Source organism: Mytilus californianus, unplaced genomic scaffold (genome assembly GCF_021869535.1).
Source record: "Mytilus californianus isolate M0D057914Y unplaced genomic scaffold, xbMytCali1.0.p SCAF_94, whole genome shotgun sequence".
NCBI lineage: Eukaryota > Metazoa > Mollusca > Bivalvia > Mytilida > Mytilidae > Mytilus > Mytilus californianus.
Genome location: NW_026262750.1, coordinates 3,818 through 23,163, shown reverse-complemented (window position 1 = coordinate 23,163; position 19,346 = coordinate 3,818). Strand labels below are relative to the sequence as shown.

The window sequence follows — 19,346 nt, the reverse complement described above, 5'->3', positions numbered from 1 at the left end:
AAATGCATGAAATATGATATGAGATTCATGTAAAATAGACACTTTGAACAGTGTGCACTTTTTCTACATGTATATGACACTTTATGATTGTGTATTCAATCTCCATATTTGTTGTTCCTTGAATCCTTCATATTAATTAAGCACACAAATACATATTTATACAAATCATACACAAATAACATCAATAGTATAAACAAATATTTACAAAGGTCAGTCACTATATATTATGAAATCACTCGCGGAACAAAACAAGATAAGATAAGTTCATCTGCTTTACCATTAAATTATTATAAATTTATCATTATTGTCTTAATCCTTTCATGCCTTTTATTTATTGTAATTAATGAAAATTATTTCTAACGATTCATTTTATCTGGGCTTGGTTCAATTAAATTCGTTTCGTTTTCATGTCAGGTGAAATACGTTCAACACAGTAACGTTCCACTTGGACGATCAACAAAGGTGTTAACTACCAGTCACCATAAACATGTCATTTTAACTGTTATACAAACAAGTACCTTTACTCTGCTTTAATCTCTTTCGAGAGTGATAAGGTTACATAAGAAATACATCCGATTTGAAAAATTATCATTAGGTCTGCATTTTTCGAAAATTCTTACTTTTGAACTTCGTGACATCGGGGTCAATTTACATTAGTTTTACATTGACAGGACTATAAAATTTACTTGACTTAACCGAGTTTTTGAATCAACCGAGTTCGACTCATCAGAGGTAAATTTCTGATTATGCATTGATCAAACGGGAATCTTACCAGGACTGAGAAATTACCTCGACTCATCCGAGTTTTCGACACAACGAGGTTTGACTGTATTCAAATGTCTATGGATATAGTGCCATAAATTTGATACCACAATATTAAAGATGTTCGTTTTAAATTTTGCCTAGGAATGATTCACCTGTTCACTGGGTCAGTAAATTGACATCACACTGAACTATAATCACTGAATTCGAACAGAGATAAGAAATATCGAAGCTCAAATAATTTTGAGCGATATATATGATAAGGATAATATGAGAGCTGCATGTTTGCAGGTTAATCTCACCACAGAATAGCTGCCAAAGATTTTTGAGGTCATTTTTCTGGAGCATCACCAAGGACAAGGAAGAGAAACGAGTAGATCTATGCTCTCTAACACGTTCCTATGTATTTTCCTCCTTTCTCCTTTAAAAAATAGAAAACGTGTGATTGATTCCTCATAGTTACCCATAAAAGGCCCAGAAATGAAAAATGTAAAACAATTCAAACTAACAGCCTGAGTAAAGTATGAAACAATTAAGAAAAAACAAATATGATATACAGCAGCAAACGACAACCCCTGAATTGCAGGGGTATCCGGTCGTTCCGTCCCCAAACCTATCCGGCCCCAAGTCGATCCGGCCCAAAGTCGATCCGTCCCAAGTCGATCCAGCCCACGTCGATCCGTCCCTACGTCGATTCGGCCCCATAATAAGATATGAATAAACTATATTGACTTTGGAGGGTTTTGTGACAAATTTTAACAGTATAAATGGAATTTGTAAAAATGATGGATGACAACAGGTAAGTGAAGTATTGGAGTACCAGTCAACGAATTATTTTAAATCGATACGAAAATGAGTGTGATTGTGTCTGTTTATATAGCAGCGTCAACATATTGATATGAAGTTATTTTCCATGATAACTTTGAACGTCATGGCGATTTTTATTTTATTTAATTCACACACAGAAATGCTAAATAAATATTTACAGTCCAATGGAACCTATAAAATTGACTCATTAGTCTATAATTGGTTTGTTTATTCAACAATTGTCTAATGATTGTGAACTAAGGTAATGCCACTCGTGATCACTTAATTCAATCAAATCCTGATTGATTAAAGTTACGCAATCACTGGTCTTTATAGTTTGATCTTTTGTTTGGTGTTATGTGTTATAATAATTAATTGTATTTTTTTTTCTTCAGGTAACATAAGAGGCTTCTATAACACGTTTTTTTTTTTTTTTTTTGTAATATCGAATATAGTCAATATATATTTTTAAAGTTGACAATATTTTGAATAGTTGTGTGTAGATAAAAAACAAGTTTTATGAGTATCCATTATTCTTTATTTTAAGATAATAACAAAATAATTACACTCGATGCACATAAAGATCACATCTATTTCTTCATTTACCATGCGTCTGTATTCCAGTAGAGATATACTCCTATAAAGGAATTTAAAAAAAAGTAAATATCTATCTTTATAATGTAAAATACAAATATATAATACAAAAAAATAGAATTTATAAGCTTTTTACCATTTTACACCTGAAAAACACGCAAGTTAATATTCCCAGATTTAAAACAAAACTATATACTTTTTTTCATATTTATGGTTTAATGATTTAATGATGAAAGCAAAGACAAAAATATTTAAGACTTATAATTATACAAAATTACAGTTTGATTATATTAAAGCAAACAGTGAAAATAGAAACTTACCGAAACTTGTAATGAAAACATAATCAACATAGTTGTTTTAAACTCTTTTAAAGAAAATATTTGTGAAAGGCCAATTTTTTTTTTACCGTACACCTTTTACATTATAATAAAATTCATAAACATTTCTGAATTACAATTAATATATATCTTTATTTTTAATCCTCATAAATATATTTTTTTATTGGGCCGGATCGACTTTAAATATGGGCCGGATCGACGTTGGGCCGGATCGACGTGGGACGGATCGACTTGGGCCGGATCGACGTGGGGCCGGATCGACATGAAAGCATTGCAGGCTCCTGATTTGGACCAGACACATACAGAATCAGGCGGGGATAAACATGTTAGCTGGCGTCATTACGTCTATTAACCTCCAGACTATGACTGTCATGAAGAGTTGAAGTAAGAATTCTACATTGTTCTGGCTCATACTCGAAAGGCATATAGTCAATGTCATGAATAGCTAATTATGCAAATACAAGAGATATATGATTGTTTTACACGTCGCTGCATAAAATAATCTCAAACCTTAGTTCGTAAGCCAAGCTTGAAATAAACTTTACAGATATGTTATAAATACGCAGAGAAAAAAAATAACTGCTAAGCGCTACTGATTCTCTCTCTCTCCCTCTCTCTCTCTCTCTATATATATATATATCTATCTCGTTCAGATGTCCATTCCCCGGGGAAATGGGTGTTCCGGTGGCTGCGCTGCATACTAGCAGGTAAAGAAAAAATTGTAACAGGCATAGGTGACACAGGAAAAGATGCTATATATTTTCTTTTCTTTGTTCCTTCACTACATCGCGATACCATACCAATTTCACACTTTTTACTGCTACTTCTTTTGATAGTAACCAAATTATCTAAATATATGTTCAAATGCATGTCGTTTCGTAACCTGGTCGATTCGTAACTACGTTGTTTTGTAACTGAGACGTTTCGTACCTGGTGTAATTATATATGGTTATGAAGTGTTAGTTTAAATTAATTAGTTTAAATGAAACCGTTAAAGTTATTATTTAAAAATGATCAAATTGTTCATCTAATAATAACAATATTGTAATATTTTTAATTTTATAAACTTTCTTAAATCTTTTTAATTATTGGCTAATTGGCTAATTGGTAATTACGCTCGGTGACAGCTTTAATGGTTTTATGACAACTAATGACAGGTAATAAAAAGTTAAAATATAATTATTTTCTCCTTTTTTTCACTTTTACATGCAATTGCATAACCCTCCTCCTTTTTCACCCGGGCTGGGGACCGGCGTTGGCGGAGTTAAAGTTGTTTTTTTTAACTAGCTTGTTAAAGGCAGTACTGATATGCTCCACTGGCAGGAATGATAAGGCCATCAACTTACGTAAAAATTTAAAAGTGTTGCCCTTGGAATTGTATGAAACTACCAGGCCAGTCTCTTGAATTTTACGGAAGATGGCTTGACTCCAGTGAAATGCACAACCTTGGACGGGGACAGTTTCATCCGAAGACTGGAAAATTTGATGTTAAGAACGCAATCCGACTTATCAAGTTCTGTCGAAACAAAGCTTCACGGGGTAGGCGGGAGAAAAGTACAGTCATTGAGACATTTTGATCTCCACATAGTGAAGAAATTTAAACCAGACTTTGTTTTCATACAGATTGGAGAGAATGACATCTGTGACAAATTATCTGCATCACACACAGCATCAGAGATTGTACAACTCGCAAAAGATGTCAAGCGCTTAGCCATAGGTGTACCTTCTGTAGTTATAGGCTCCAACATCGTCAGACTAAAAACAAGAAACATGAAAGAAACAACTTATGATAGAAAAAAAAAGAAGATAAATAAAAAACTAAGCAACATAAAGATGAGTGGTGTCAAGTATTGGAGACATCAAAGCACGTGGCAGAAGACTAAATACTTTGATAAAGACGGGGTACATCTAAATGATGATGAACAATTTAAATTCTTCTGTTCTATTCGCATGTGTGAAAAACTGTACTTGTAAAGTGTAAAATTATGTGCAATCAATTATTTAATAAATACATATAGATATATATATACATCAATAAGTCTTTTTATTATTTTTAACGTAACCTACGACTCATATTGTTATCATATATTGACATAAGGTTACATTTACGTGTCAGGTACGAAACGACCTAGTAAGTTACGAATCGACCAGTTACGAAACGACCAGGTTACGAAACGGCCTGCACCCCTTTTGAATGTTAAAAATAAATTTGCTCTGCGAGTTCATTTTTTAAATCTTTTATTAATATTTACTAAATACAACTATTTGTTTTTAATTTACCCGTGCTGGTTTAAAATTAAAGTTATTTTTTGTCATCAATCAATGAATATTCATATATACTCCTTAAGTATAATGTCTTCGTTTGTGTTTCTGAAATATTTTCTTAATCTAGCTCTTAACATCATCACTTTGTTGTTAATTTTTTTAGTTAAAACAAATTTTAGTAGTCTTAATTATCACTGTTATTAACTTCGTATGCACCTTGTAATAACCACTGGATACCAAAAATCTACAATGACCAGATGACCAGGTTAATTTACCTTTCTCAATGTTTCTTTGATGTCGACATTTTTATCACCCAGATTAATTTGCACACGACCCAGATTACGAAAACCGAAACAAGGCATAATATCACTCAATATTTTGTTTCGAGTCCCAAAATGTAAACAATGACAAAAAGCCTGTCCAATTCGCAAGAGTGTATTCCAATCATTCAAGACTCGTACATTCCATCGCAGCAAACTATAATGTACTTAGATAAGGTTTTAGATGGCCTTCCCAGAGAAAAATACATTGACATGATTGTGCATACTTTAAAAGGCAACGAATCATTAGTAACTTGGTACAGAAATACTCTGTTATCCCTGGCGGGTGAGATAGAAGGATGTCCAAAAGGGAAACTTTGCAATAAAAAAACTACGAACAAATCTAGTAGCATACACAAATACGCCAAGGATTGTTATATTCTGCAAATGTTTACAGAAGGCGACGCCTCTGAGATTGACTCGGTTTTCAGTAGGTCGGTTAATCCAACAAGTGACAATTTGCATAATGATACTATTTGTGAACATAACCTCGTTAATCCGGTTGATATTTACAGTACATTGCAGTTGCTAATTGAAAGAGTAAATGGGTTAGAAAATATTATAAAAAGTAAAGACGGGATTGAAAAGAAATTAAAAGCAAAAATTGAAGAACTTGAAAATGTTATTGACGACAGCATACGTCAATTTGGATTATTAACAGCTGGAATTACCCCAAAAGTAGTGAAATTTGAATCGGAACTCAAGACCAGGAGCTGGTTAGCATCTGACGTGGACGAGTTCAATTTTATGGCACATAGTAGTAAAATGGAAGGAATCCAATCGGAAATAAAACAAAATCGTATCGCAATTACAACTTTACAAAAAACACTTCAGGAAAAGTCAACCCGTATTGAACCCCAAAATACTAGTAAATAAACAACCGTCAACAATAGGTACGAGTGAACACATGTCTATACCTATGCGTCCCTTTAATACGAATGTCAAATGTGTCAATCGATTCAATGATTACAACCGAAATAGATCGTATGATGTATCAGATCGACCCCCAACAATCCGATCCTATAAAACCGCGTACAACTCTGTAAGATTTTCTAGAACATTGCGGAAAACGCCCAACGGAAATCATTGAAACGGATAATAATGCTGATTTAATTACGCCAACTTGCGTAAAGGAAATTGCAACTGACCCGAACATAAAATGCGATCCATATAGAGACAAACTTCTGGGAGGCATAAACGAAAAAGCTGACAGCGTAGTTACTAATTTGGCAAAAGCAACAGAACCTGCCTTTCAAATTCCTGTACGTATTAATGGGAAACATAATGATCCCAAACCAGAAAAGGATAACTTTACAGGTGTAAGCCAAAAACGGACGTCCAGATTTTACATTTACAAACATCGATCCTTCCTCAAGTAAGGAGGGCCTATTGAGCTATACGAAACAACGTGGTGTTAATATTACGCACGTCATACTGTTCAAACCACGTAAAGGAAGAATTTCTGGTAGGATAAACGTTACGATGGAATCCAAACCATTACTTCGAAACAGTGAGTTTTGGCCCAACAACATAATCTGTCGACCTTGGTATAATAATCGTGCATGGAACGATCGGCTTAACAATGAACATTCAACTGAGACACATCACTATCAAGATGGCTCTTAGTTACATTCATGTACATTTTGGATACTTAATAATTACAATTATGCTTTCTCTAGTGACTTGGAATGTACGCGGTATCATGTCATCAACAGTTTGCTTATCAGATCTTTTTAGGTATACGAATTGTGACATTGCTGTATTATCAGAGCACAAGTTATTTAATCACTCTCTACAATTCATTAACACATTAGACACTAATTACCACAGTATAGGTATAGCAGATACAAATATTAACATTGAAACCAGTAAATGTGGAAAGGGGGGCGTTGCAATGTTTTTTTTTTGTACAAGAAAACATTGAAGTTCAACATAAAACCAATTAACTGTCCAGTCTCTGAAAGATTACTAGGAATTGACATACAGCCTAACGAAAACTACTCTATATTTGTTTTCTCGGTCTACTTACCCGCAGACAGTAATATGAAAAATTACAAATATGAACTGAACATTGTTGAAGATTATGTCAACAACTATTCAAAATTTGGTCCCGTAATTGTAGCTGGTGATTTCAACACTAGTTGCAGAGTAACCGACCTTGAACAAACTAATGTGAACAAATCCATCATATTTTCAGATTTCATATTAAGGAATAACATAGTCCCGGTTAATGCTAGCAGTCTTCGTGATCCTTCATCATTCACGTTCATTCCAACTCGTACTGTCAGTAGGACAACCGGATGTGCCTTTTTGGCCAAAATGTGATTCGGCGGCGCTCAGTAGTCCTACGCCGAAAATTGGACTATTTTGCGTCGGCCGTCTCACATCGTCGCCTCCTATACAAGCTCAACTACTATGGTATTGAAAATAACACACTAAATTGGATTCAGGCATTTCTACATGACAGAACACAAACAGTCGTCATCAATGGCATTTCTTCTACCTCAGTACCCGTAACATCTGGTGTACCACAAGGAACAGTATTGGGCCCAATACTGTTCCTCATCTATATAAATGACCTACCTGAATATTTACAACACAGCAAGCTAAGACTCTTTGCAGATGACAGCATAATTTACAGGGAAATAAAAACACAGGATGATTGTCATAAATTGCAACTAGATCTAGACTCAGCAGCACGATGGGAGTCAGATTGGCTCATGGCATTTCACCCTGATAAATGTACCAACCTTACCATCTCACAAAAGAAAAATACAGACCTGCCAACTATCCCGATTTTGGCGGTATTATCCCGATTTTCATGCCTCAACCCGAATCCCGATATCGGGTTCCTAAAACAAGCAAAAAACCCGATTTTCATAAATTCTACCCGAGAAAATTTTATTCTTACCGGTTTCCGGTAATGGAGGACAACATAGAGATATCATCCAATCAAATTCATCGTAGTATCTGATATTCGGGTCATGTTGATTTACCTGAGGATTATCGATCTGTTTTGACACTAAGTATTATGTAAACATATACTCGTGCCTCAATAAAATCAATGATTTGTCAAAGTTTTATGGGTCTTAATTGGTAATAAAATTATTGATCTTTGTTATTTATACCGATCAGCTTGGGAGTTACATAATTAACTGTTTTAATTTTTTTACTTATCATTTAATTGAGATTAATTATATTATAATCAAGTTAACTAGTTAAAAAAATTCTTTAATCAGGTGAACATAGTTAATAATTATCTTAATTATAACTGATCAAAGGAATTTTGCAAATTAAACGTAAAGGCTTGGATGCTGTTTGCACATTGAGACAATTGTTATAAAAGGATATGAAAAATGGAATTGAATCATAACAGTTCAAACTATCACTATGGTTGTTACTCCACCCAGCAAGAAGAAACGTTTGCCATGCCGTTTTCTTGAAAAATGGCAGAATGACCTGAATCTATTTATTTTAAATAGATACAGTGAAAATACAAATAAAATACTGAAATAAAACAAATATAACACTGAAATAAAACAAATAAAACAAATGAACCAAATGAAAGAAACATCTTTACACAGAATGATACACACAGCATCAAAACAATCTCAAGAGTTCAAGAAACAAACCAAAATTGATCCTAAATATACATGAAATACTTTCTACTGGACATTATAAAAAAAAAAACAGTCACAAGATGAAGCGATACATTTGAATTTTTTTCCCCTGGGAAAATCCCCCATGGAGGTTTTCAAAAGTTGGCAGGTCTGAAAATAACTACCGGCATAATTACATCCTCCACAATCACATTCTCGAATCAGTAACATCTGCAAAATACCTCGGCATCACCTGACAATCCAATCTTAAGTGGAACATGATACATAGACAGTATAGTATCAAATGGGAACAGATCACTTGGTTTTTTAAAAAGAAATTTAAAAGTTACTAACACAGAAATAAAATCAAGAGCATACCAGGCACTAGTAAGACCCAAACTAGAATATAGTTGTAGTGTCTGGGACCCCCATATGAAAGATCAACAGATAAAATTAGAAAATGTGCAGAGACGAGCTGCTCGTTATGTACACAACAACTACGATTACACGAGCAGTGTCACAAACATGCTAAATCAGTTGAAATGGCCACCACTAGCTGAGAGACGCCTAAAAACCAGACTTATTTTATTCTACAAAGTAATACACTGTCTTGTAGCCATTCCATCGCATATTCTTGAACAAACAGACAGCAGAACAAGACAAAACCATACTCAGACATACAGACACATACAAACTTCCAAGGACACATACAAATGGTCGTACTTCCCGCGAACAATTATTCAGTGGAACTTACTACCACAAACTGTTACTGAAACCGCCACTGTTGACAGCTTTAGAGATCAGCTAACACCAGCTGTTCTCTCTAGCTTCAAATAAACAAATCCAAACCAAAACATGTACATAAATTGCATATTTTTTAATCACAATCTGTATATACAAACATTTAAATTGTTAGTAAATATTTTTATTAATTCATATAAAAAATTTTTTGTCAATCACGCATGCGCAACAACATGTATTCTTCAGTATTGAAGCCTTGTTGACCTAAAAGAAGAAGAAGAACTGAAAAATGGCGCGCTTTTGTAATTTTTTTTCATTCGCTTACGGCAAAGTACCGACGGTAAATACTGTTGATTGTAAGCATATCTATAAGAGATAAATATATGAGTTTACATATTATTTTCATTTTAGAACATTAAAATAAAAGGAACTCTTTGTTTTTTATATCTGACTGAGACTACTATACGTTATAGTAGTCTCAGTATCTGAACATAGAATTTCGGATACTGATTTTATGCACTGTAGAATTAAATATATAGCGATATTAAAAATGGGTACAAAAAAATACATATCCTTCGATTTTCTAAAAAATTTTACATCCTATTCTCGCTAGTTTTTGGCATCGAAATTCGTAAAGAACAGGGGTGTTCAAGCCAGGGCAAAAATTTGTACCCATTTTAAAGTAGGGGTCTCAATTTTTTATAGGTTTTTCCTTGCAAGGTCGATAGATTTAGAAATTGGAACAGTTTCTGTTTTTAAAGTAAATATTCATTCAACTGTCATGAAAAGGTGAATCCTTAGATATTTAACTCCTTTAAAAATAATAATATGTGTCCATAAATTGTAAAATTATAGATTTTTTTCGAAATTGAAGAAGGCGCCATTTTCGTCTATTTTTCTATTACGTCTATTGGTCTGCTATAATTATAAGATGTTTCTAAAAAAATCTCCGCCTCGATTTTTTTTATACTTTCATATCATAATCTTTGGTACATAATGTATATGTTATGAAAAAATTAGGCATTTCTATCGAGTAGAAATGGAGAACGGTCATCTTTATTTTGTATGTCCCCACTATGGGGGCGTGGTCCTCCCTTAACCTTGTTTCTGAAGTACACGATAGCTATTCTTCTCTCGAAAATAATTATCAACTAAAAATTATTGAAACATAACAAATATATTTTAAGACATCAATAAGTTTTAAGTGCTAGGGATTTTTTGAAGCAGAATTGGCGGAATCGACCTCATCCGAAGTTGTGTCAGTACATAGATCAACGTTGTCAATTTCCGGCGCTGAAAATGTCAACGTAAAATGTAATTAAAAGTTGGATTCTTCTTTTCTTTGTAGCAATTTTGTTTATCTTAATGTCAAGGAAGTCATGCGATATGTTGAATCCATATCAACGTTGTACCAAAAAAGGCCGAGCTTGGTAAAATAACAGCTTAAGGCCTACATAAACATGATAAACCGTATATATCTTTCATTTTGTCTTTGACATATCGTACTTCGTGTATCCATATTTATTTCGTGAATATTGTTACCGGCCGATGAGTCTTTTATGAACATCTACTCTTAATAGGTTTATAGACAAGCTATCTTTTTTTTCATAATTTTCCTTTCGTTATTGTTATGTGTTGTGTTTTGTTTCTTTTTTGAAAAAAGGGGGGGGGGGGGGGGGGGGGGGGTGTCTCTTTTAAATCTTAATTCAGGCTGAGACTAGTAGTCTTAGATTCAGGCAAAGGCGTGTGTCATTTTTAGGGGCTCGAAATACTTAATTTCTGGTTGACAGTGTAGGTTTTAAACTCTTCATGACTTTACTTTTAAAAAAAATCCATGTGCAGTTTCTTAGGGCATGACTTTTAATATATCTATGCATAAGGGGCACGACCATTTGCTATTCTAGGTAGGTGGTGGGAGGGGATTCCTGGTCCGTTTGAACTAGTACCTGTTCGCCCTGGGTCCTTTTGCCCTTATACCCATTTGGCCTGTTATTTTATTTTATTTTGTCGTCTTGTTTAATGTAAATTATTTGAATGAAGTATGTAAAAGTTAGTTGACAATTTCGTGAATAAAACGCATAAGCCATAACGTTGGAGGTAGTAGGATTTTTTCTGGATAAACTATTATTTGCATCCATTACTACACATGCTTTTATTTCGAAATATATTTTCATTTATCCAATTCATGTTATTTAGGGCTTTTATACATGTAGCTTACTATGCAGTATTGGTTCTTCTCATTGTTGAAGGCAGTCAGAGACCCGGCGACTCAGACCTATACTAATTAACCTTTTCGTCATTTGGTATCTGGTGGAGAATTGTCTCATTGGCAATCAAACTCAAATTTCTTATTTTTATATTGGAACTGTTTTCGAACTGAATGGGAACTGTAGTACCTTTAAAAAATAACTACATGTACTTTCAAAAAAAACAATTACACATAAAAAAATCAATGAAATATTTCAAAGGATATAATGTAACTAGCCATATGAAATATTTTTTGTATGATTTGCACCTCTTCTTCTTTCGTTGGCAGGGGCTTTGTTGTATGGTTGGCTGTATCATAACTTGTGATAGGATATAGTTATGCAGTGTTGAATGCTGGTCTGGATGGCACCCCCCAAATTGATAGGGATAAAATAATTAAATTCTTTCACTCAATCTCAACAACAGGGCAAAAGTCAAGGAAATTAATCTAAGCATACATAAGTCCTTCTACAACATTTGGGTAAATGTCTAACTTTTCATGAATAAAGTCCAATAACTCTGGAATGACAAAACTTGAATTCGCCAAAAGCAAAAGGGAGCTTTCTTTTAATTACACTTATGCAAAATAAAAGGGAAACACTTGAGGCCAGAGGGAAGATATATTCGGTTGTTAAAAGTATACAATAAAACATATGGAATCTTATTAATCATGTTGATTATATAAAAGTGATATTGCTTTGATAAAAAATTTTATGAAAACAACTGAGTTAATAATCTAATTTTTTTTACAAAATATTGTTACATTTCACTTATGCACATTTTAATGTTGATGGGTCTCACATATTTAAAATTCCTCTATTTACAACACTTTAGAGCTCATAGTCGGCTAAAGTTTCATTTATTAAATTTTGCATTAGTTCAACAAAAATGTCTGCTAATAATCACTTGAACCAAGTTCAACTGGGTTATCTGGTGGGGTTTTCCACTCTGTACGTGAATATATCTCTCTTTACAAATTTCATATAAATTGCTGCTTCCAGGTATTAAAATTTGTATCCTCCAGTAAAATTATTCTTCTGATTTGTTGTGTACTGAAATTGAGAAAATATTTTCTTATTAAATTAAGTTTGTTAATTCAATCAAAAAGTAATGAAGAATGATAATTAAAATATACTGTATTTCAATATTATGGCCATCTACATTGTATGACAACAATATGGTCTGCTCAAGTCATTCTCTTAACTTAAAAAAATGGTCAAATTTATGAAAACGCTTCATCAAGGATTATCAGGATATGATGTACGTCATGTAAGAGTTACTTCCCTTATATTATTTTTGATCATATAAATTAATTTTAAATTACTGTACCCTTCATTCTTAAAATTAGGTGTTAAATCCAAATGAAACAATATTGACATTTATACAGCATAGATTATAGAATAAAATCTTTAAACTATTAAAAGTATACAATTTGGCCTTAAAGTCTGCGTAGGATTACTTGACCTATATGTAACATAAAATATTGTCCATCGGACAAAATTCCATATAAAATATTGTCTGTGGACACTATTTCATAATGAAATACTGTCTAGGACAATATTTCATTATGAAATAGTGTCCCTGTCCATGAAATTTTTTCAAGGGGACACCCCTATTTGGACAATATTTCACTATGAAATTCTGTCCATGACAATATTTCCCTATGAAATAGTGTCCACGGACAATATTTTATATAGAATTTTGTCCGACCGACAATATTCCATGGAGTACAATATGTTCACTATGAAATACTGTCCATCAAAACATTTCTCAATCAAATTATTATAAAAGTAAAAACATTACACAGGCATGCAACATGCTCATTTTTTATATGACCGCAAAAAAAATTTTCAGTCGTATATTGGTATGACGTTGGCATCATCGTCGTCGTCAGAAGACACATTGGTTTGCGCACAATAACTTTAGTTTAAGTGAATGGATCTCTATGAAATTTTACCATAAGGTTCAATATCACAAAAGGAAGGTTGGGATTGATTTTGGGGGTTATGATACCAACAGTTAAGGAATAAGGGGCCAAAAATAATCATTTTTGTAACTTCCAGACAATAACTTGTGTTTAAGTGTATGGATCTCTCTGAAATTATACCACAAGTTTCCATACCACAAAGGGATGGTTAGGATTGGCTTTGGGGGGTTATGGCTCAAACCGTTTAGGAATTATGGGGAAAAAACAAGGGTTTCCTGGTTAATGGACAATTTAAAAGCAGTGTAAGGGAGGTAATCCAAAAACAAAATTGTACAATGTTGGATTACCTCCCTTACACTGCTTTTAAATTATCTATTTAAGACTTTTATGATGTATTTAAATTGGTAATTATGGTTGCAAACACCATTGGAAATTTGAATTGAGATTATGACCATATCTTGAGGGAAACAATTTTTTTGGGGGGAAAAGGGGAGGAGGGGGGTAAATAAGAAATTGTGGGGGGCAATTTTTTTTTTTCATTTCAGATTTCAGAAATTAAAAAGAAATTTTCTTCAAATAATTTTTTTTAGCAAAAAAAAAGGGGGGGGGGGGGGGGGGGGTTAATACGCAACAGCATAGTGTATTTCACAAAGCCAAAAAACAGGGGGGTAATTTTTTTTTTTTTTTTTTTTTTGTTTGGGGGGAGGGGGGTCAATTCACAACAGCATAGTGTATTGCACAAAAAGCAAAAAATTGAATATAAACTCAAATCATATAACCAATTCTAAGTTCTTTGACTGCAGTTATTCGGTGTCAGAAACCTATTATGTATCAAATATTTAATTACAATCCAAATTCAGACCTGTATCAAGCGCGTATATTGTGTCCATTTTCCCCCCAACTGTTCAGGGTTGGACATCTGCGGTTGTATCCAGCTACGCTCAGCGAAGCATTTTATTAAATTTATATAACTGAAATTATTTTGTTAAGCAAGTACAGTACATGAGTGTAACTCTTTCAAGTTTATCTTCATGAATTACAAGGTTTTTTTGTAACATCATCTGTTTTCTTGTCAAAACATTTGGAATAAATATCATTATTTAGTCAACAAAAGGAATTAGCCTTTCTTCTGATTTATTTAGTACAATGAATGTAGTATATTCTGATTTTCAGAAATTCCTTCCGGTACAACTTTATGACTGAGATATTCTAAAAGTGTTTTGTATTCCTTTAATACCATCCATGATAAGCAAAAATAGTTTTCTGTTAATATATCAATACCTGTATCTATTTATTAATTTGTGTTTATTTGTAATTATCAATCAAATAAACAACTTTAATGATATCATTATCCAACATGATATATGTTGATAACCTCCCCTTCATGAGACAAAATTTCATGACAATCTGTCTATGAAATATTGTCTCAATACAAATATTACCTCCCTTTATTAGGACAACATATCATAGTATGCATCTGTATATTTCATGTCTGACTGTTAAATGCAGAATATTTTCAGTCTGTTTCCTTATGAAAACAGTTTGAATACCATGTATATTATGTTTTGTTTCATATTTTGGGGATTGAAATCATAGCACACACTTTTGTAAATACCCTAAACTAACACTTTTGATTACTCACCCCTAATTAGTAATATATTGTAGTCCTATTGTTTTCTATTAACAAAAATAAGGTTTCAACATCACTCCATTAAAATGTGTGGTTGCAATCACATAGACATTCCATTTGATTACTGTTGTACAAGTATTTTTGTTTGTATATAAAAAGTCCTCTGTTTTGAATTTTTGATCCATAGTGAACATCTTTCTCCATCCTGTAAATATAAAGCAAATGTACATACAATTACTAAATGTATAAAACTAAATTATTCAAAGCAAAATTAAACTTTGCATTGTTATCATCAACACATGAATACAAATTTGCCAAATGAATAACCAAGAAAATACATGTACATTGTACATGTATTTATTAAGTATTATAAATAATTATGCCCCCAGGATTTTTGCTCAATACATAAAATTTACAGGCAAAGTAAACATTTCAGTCTTAAATAATAATTTTTAGGTTTAACATGGAGCAAATTCATGTTATACCAAACCTTTTGATAACATTTTTATATTTAATACTGGACATAAACATCATAACATGTCCATCGTACAATGCATACTGAAATTTTATACATTTTGAGGTCACTTACAACCCATTTTTTTTTTAAATCCTGGAACCACCGGTTACCACGGTCGAGACCGTATTGACAACTTGAATTTGACGTTATTAATGTAGTTTGAGAAAGTAATATTGTCAATGGATTTTCATTTCTAATAAATTTGATTGTATATATAATTATTGGAAGAATATAACATGTCAGATATAAAGAAATTGTACAGACAACAGGCATTTTAAATTTGTTAGATTTGGGGGATACATTGTACATGTAATGCATGTGTAAGCTTTCAAATTAATGGGTGATTGGTTAATAGCAGGAGTCTTATGGTAAAATGAATATTCTGATCTGGTACATGTCCATGTTATGATAAAACTGAACATAAAATAAACATTACTCAAGATTGCTGACACAGTATGAAAATGAATATTCTGTCTTATAAAATGTGGGAAATAATTGTGTAAAGATTGAAAATAAATTATTATATATTAATAGTCATAATAGCAAAATAAAAAAATGAATAAAGGGGGCCTATGTCCCTTAAAAATTCCTCCTACCCACCCACATAAAAACTATTTTTTGTGTACGAGTATGAATTGCGAACATTGACAGAAACAAGTGCCTGTGATAGCTTTTCCTTTGTAAAATAAATCTAAGTATATAACGTGTCACTAAGAGAAACTACAGTACCTAGCTGAAACAAGCTAGCACAAAGAGACCAGTTGTGTCAAACTATATATTGATCAGGATCAGGATTGTATTTATGTTCATGGAAGTTTTTATAAATATCAAATTTTGGTGTACATGTATGAAACGGGACGAATATATTTTTATTAGACCAGGTATAAAGTAGCCAAGAGTTAAAGTGAATGTGTCTCACATGCTAATGATTTGGTACATGGACTTTTGATTTGAACCTGCCATGAGACGTTCAGCAAATTTCATGTATAGTATCGTCCTTGCATTCAAATTTGATTCATTTTGTTCCGTATTTGCTGTTAAAGGTTTACAATGTTCCATTATCTGAGCATGAAGTGATGGCGTCAATATTTTCCACGGAGATTGTGAATAACACTTTAATTTGAGTTTCACTTTGAACAGTGTGAAAACGGATGTTGACAACTTGTTTGGGTATAATATTCTCGGAGACAAGGGCGGATACCTAAGACCGAAATCCGAATGTAATTCATCAGTGGTTGGTGTAAATAGTGGATTCAATATATGAATAGGAATTGTCAAATGATGAAAAATAGGATTTCAATTTTACACATACATATCATTATAATTTAATTTTGGATGTAACGCGTCTTATGATTGGCTGACGTTGTTTTGTTTATCAGCTCATAGACATAATTTTGTCATGTGATGTGACGTCATCAACGTTTTTTCATGGTTTACTCCGGTTTAAAATGGAATTTAGAATTAAATTATAAGAAATGACTGTAATATTTTTTCTGTCTATTCGAAATAACATACGCGGGTTATTCAGTGTGCACCACATTTTTGATGTTATTTCTTCATAGACAGAAAAAATATTACAGTCATTCCTTAATTACACTTAATTTTTGCCTTTTGAATCATTTCCTGGGATCACACTTATTTGAAAATTATTAACTGAATATCTGAAATAAGCGTTTACCTTTTATGTTGTGTGGCTAAGCCGTACTGGTCAGATGAAGTAAAACAAGCCCACAAAGCGGAACGCTTAGCTCGCAGGACATGGATTAATCATGGCAGACCCCGAGGGAAGTCCTTTCCTTCCTATGTTTCAAGAATACAAATCTGTGAAAAACGAATTTCGTAATCGTCAACGTTTTGCATATAACATCTACATGGATAATACTTACCGTGAAATCGACGAAGCAGCCGAATGTGATGTTAGACTCTTTTTGCGCTTAATATTCCATCAGAAAAACCGCAAAACCAACCAAATTTCAGAAATACTGCATCACAACCGACAGTGTAAATCTCCTGAAGATATTTCCAATGCATTTGCTGACTTTTATGCAGACGTGTATAGACCAACCGAAAACGCTAAATTTTATAGTGATTTCAAGGCCTACGTGACTGAATTCGTAGATCGCACACTCGAGTCATGTGCGAAAAATAATGGCCTCCTCCCAGAAAGGGGAATAAACATAGCTGAAATCGAAACAGCGATTAGAAACCTCAAGTTACAAAAGGCACCAGGTTATGAGTAGGAGGAAAGGGTATTGGGAGACAGGGAGAAAGGAGAAAGGGCGGGAGAAAGGAGGTAGAACTATCAAGGGAGATGAACTTTAATGTTGAAAAAAAAATAAAGAGGTAAAAAAACGAAAAAACTGGATACTAAATGTTCTAATAAATGGACAAATCTTTGAAATCCTTGAATTTCATAAAGACATGCAAAGAGATATACCACGTAATTGTATATTAGAAAGTGTAATACCCCCTTTGTTACCTGGTCAGGTTGTATATACATTAGATGAGGAGATTTACAATAGGCTGACCAGCTCTCTTCAGACTGATACAATGACAATCAATGAAAAAGTTAGCGAGACGTTTGAGGAAGAGGAAATTGTACTGACTGTACTGAGAACTGTTAAAAAACCAAGACACTTGATGGATTTCTATTAATTTTGTACATATTATATTATATTTTATAGCAAAACTTAGACAAATATTTAAGGCCAGATATATGTACACAGGTTCATTAGTTTTCTTGTCTTATGCCTTCACATGTGGGTATCTGTTTCCTCTAAGTATTTGGCGATCTTCTACAAATTTAAAAAGAAGGGATGCTGACAATGTCAGAGAGATACACTCCCTCCTCTAAACAATATTACATGTACTTAACGCGTTTTCCAGGTCACCTTAAAATATTTACGTTATCCACTTGCAGGGGCGGGTCCAGGTAAGGGCGTAATGGGCGTACGCCCCCCTTTTCAAAAAAAAAACAAAAAAAAACTATCGTTATCTGCTAATATAATATTGTATTGAATATGGCAATTTATCATATTCAATAATTAAACACATACTCTGATTTCTTTTTATACTGATTCCCCCATCCGATGGGTGACTTGGACACCTTTTTTTAAACAACCAAAGCGGTAAGTAAATCTATACATGAAATGGTTGTTTTGTGTGACACTTCCCCAATGGCCATATGCATTCTACATCTACCTGGGGGATACTCGCTATGTATATGATACCGGGTATGTTCCGACAAACGGGGTTGCATTTTCAGCTAAATTGTCTGAAATGGGGTTATGTTTTTTTCGCCTTGCATTGGAAGGGGTCAGATTTGACTATCTAGAACGGAGTATTATAAATACAATGTTACACTATTGCTTCAGATAAGGGTGAATGTTTGGTACCATTAAAACGTTTAAACCCGCTGCAACTGTTTGCACCTGTCCTAAGTCAGGAATCTGATGTTCAGAAGTTGTCGTTTGTTGATGTGGTTCATAAGTGTTTCTCGTTTCTTTTATAGATTAGACTGTTGGTTTTCCCGTTTGAATGGTTTTACACTAGTAATTTTTGGGGCCCTTTATAGCTTGCTGTTCGGTGTGAGCCAAGGC

The 19,346-nt window shown here is 33.3% G+C and overlaps 1 long non-coding RNA gene across 1 annotated transcript; it reads right to left on the bottom strand.

Moving 5' to 3' along the window:
- Window positions 1-12,279: 12,279 nt before the first annotated feature.
- Window positions 12,280-16,889, bottom strand: LOC127717254 (uncharacterized). Its single transcript, XR_007989159.1, has 3 exons — window positions 16,667-16,889; window positions 15,243-15,435; window positions 12,280-12,725 (listed from the first exon to the last, which is right to left on the bottom strand). It is a non-coding gene; the product is annotated as an uncharacterized LOC127717254 (long non-coding RNA).
- Between the last annotated feature and the right edge of the window lie 2,457 nt (window positions 16,890-19,346).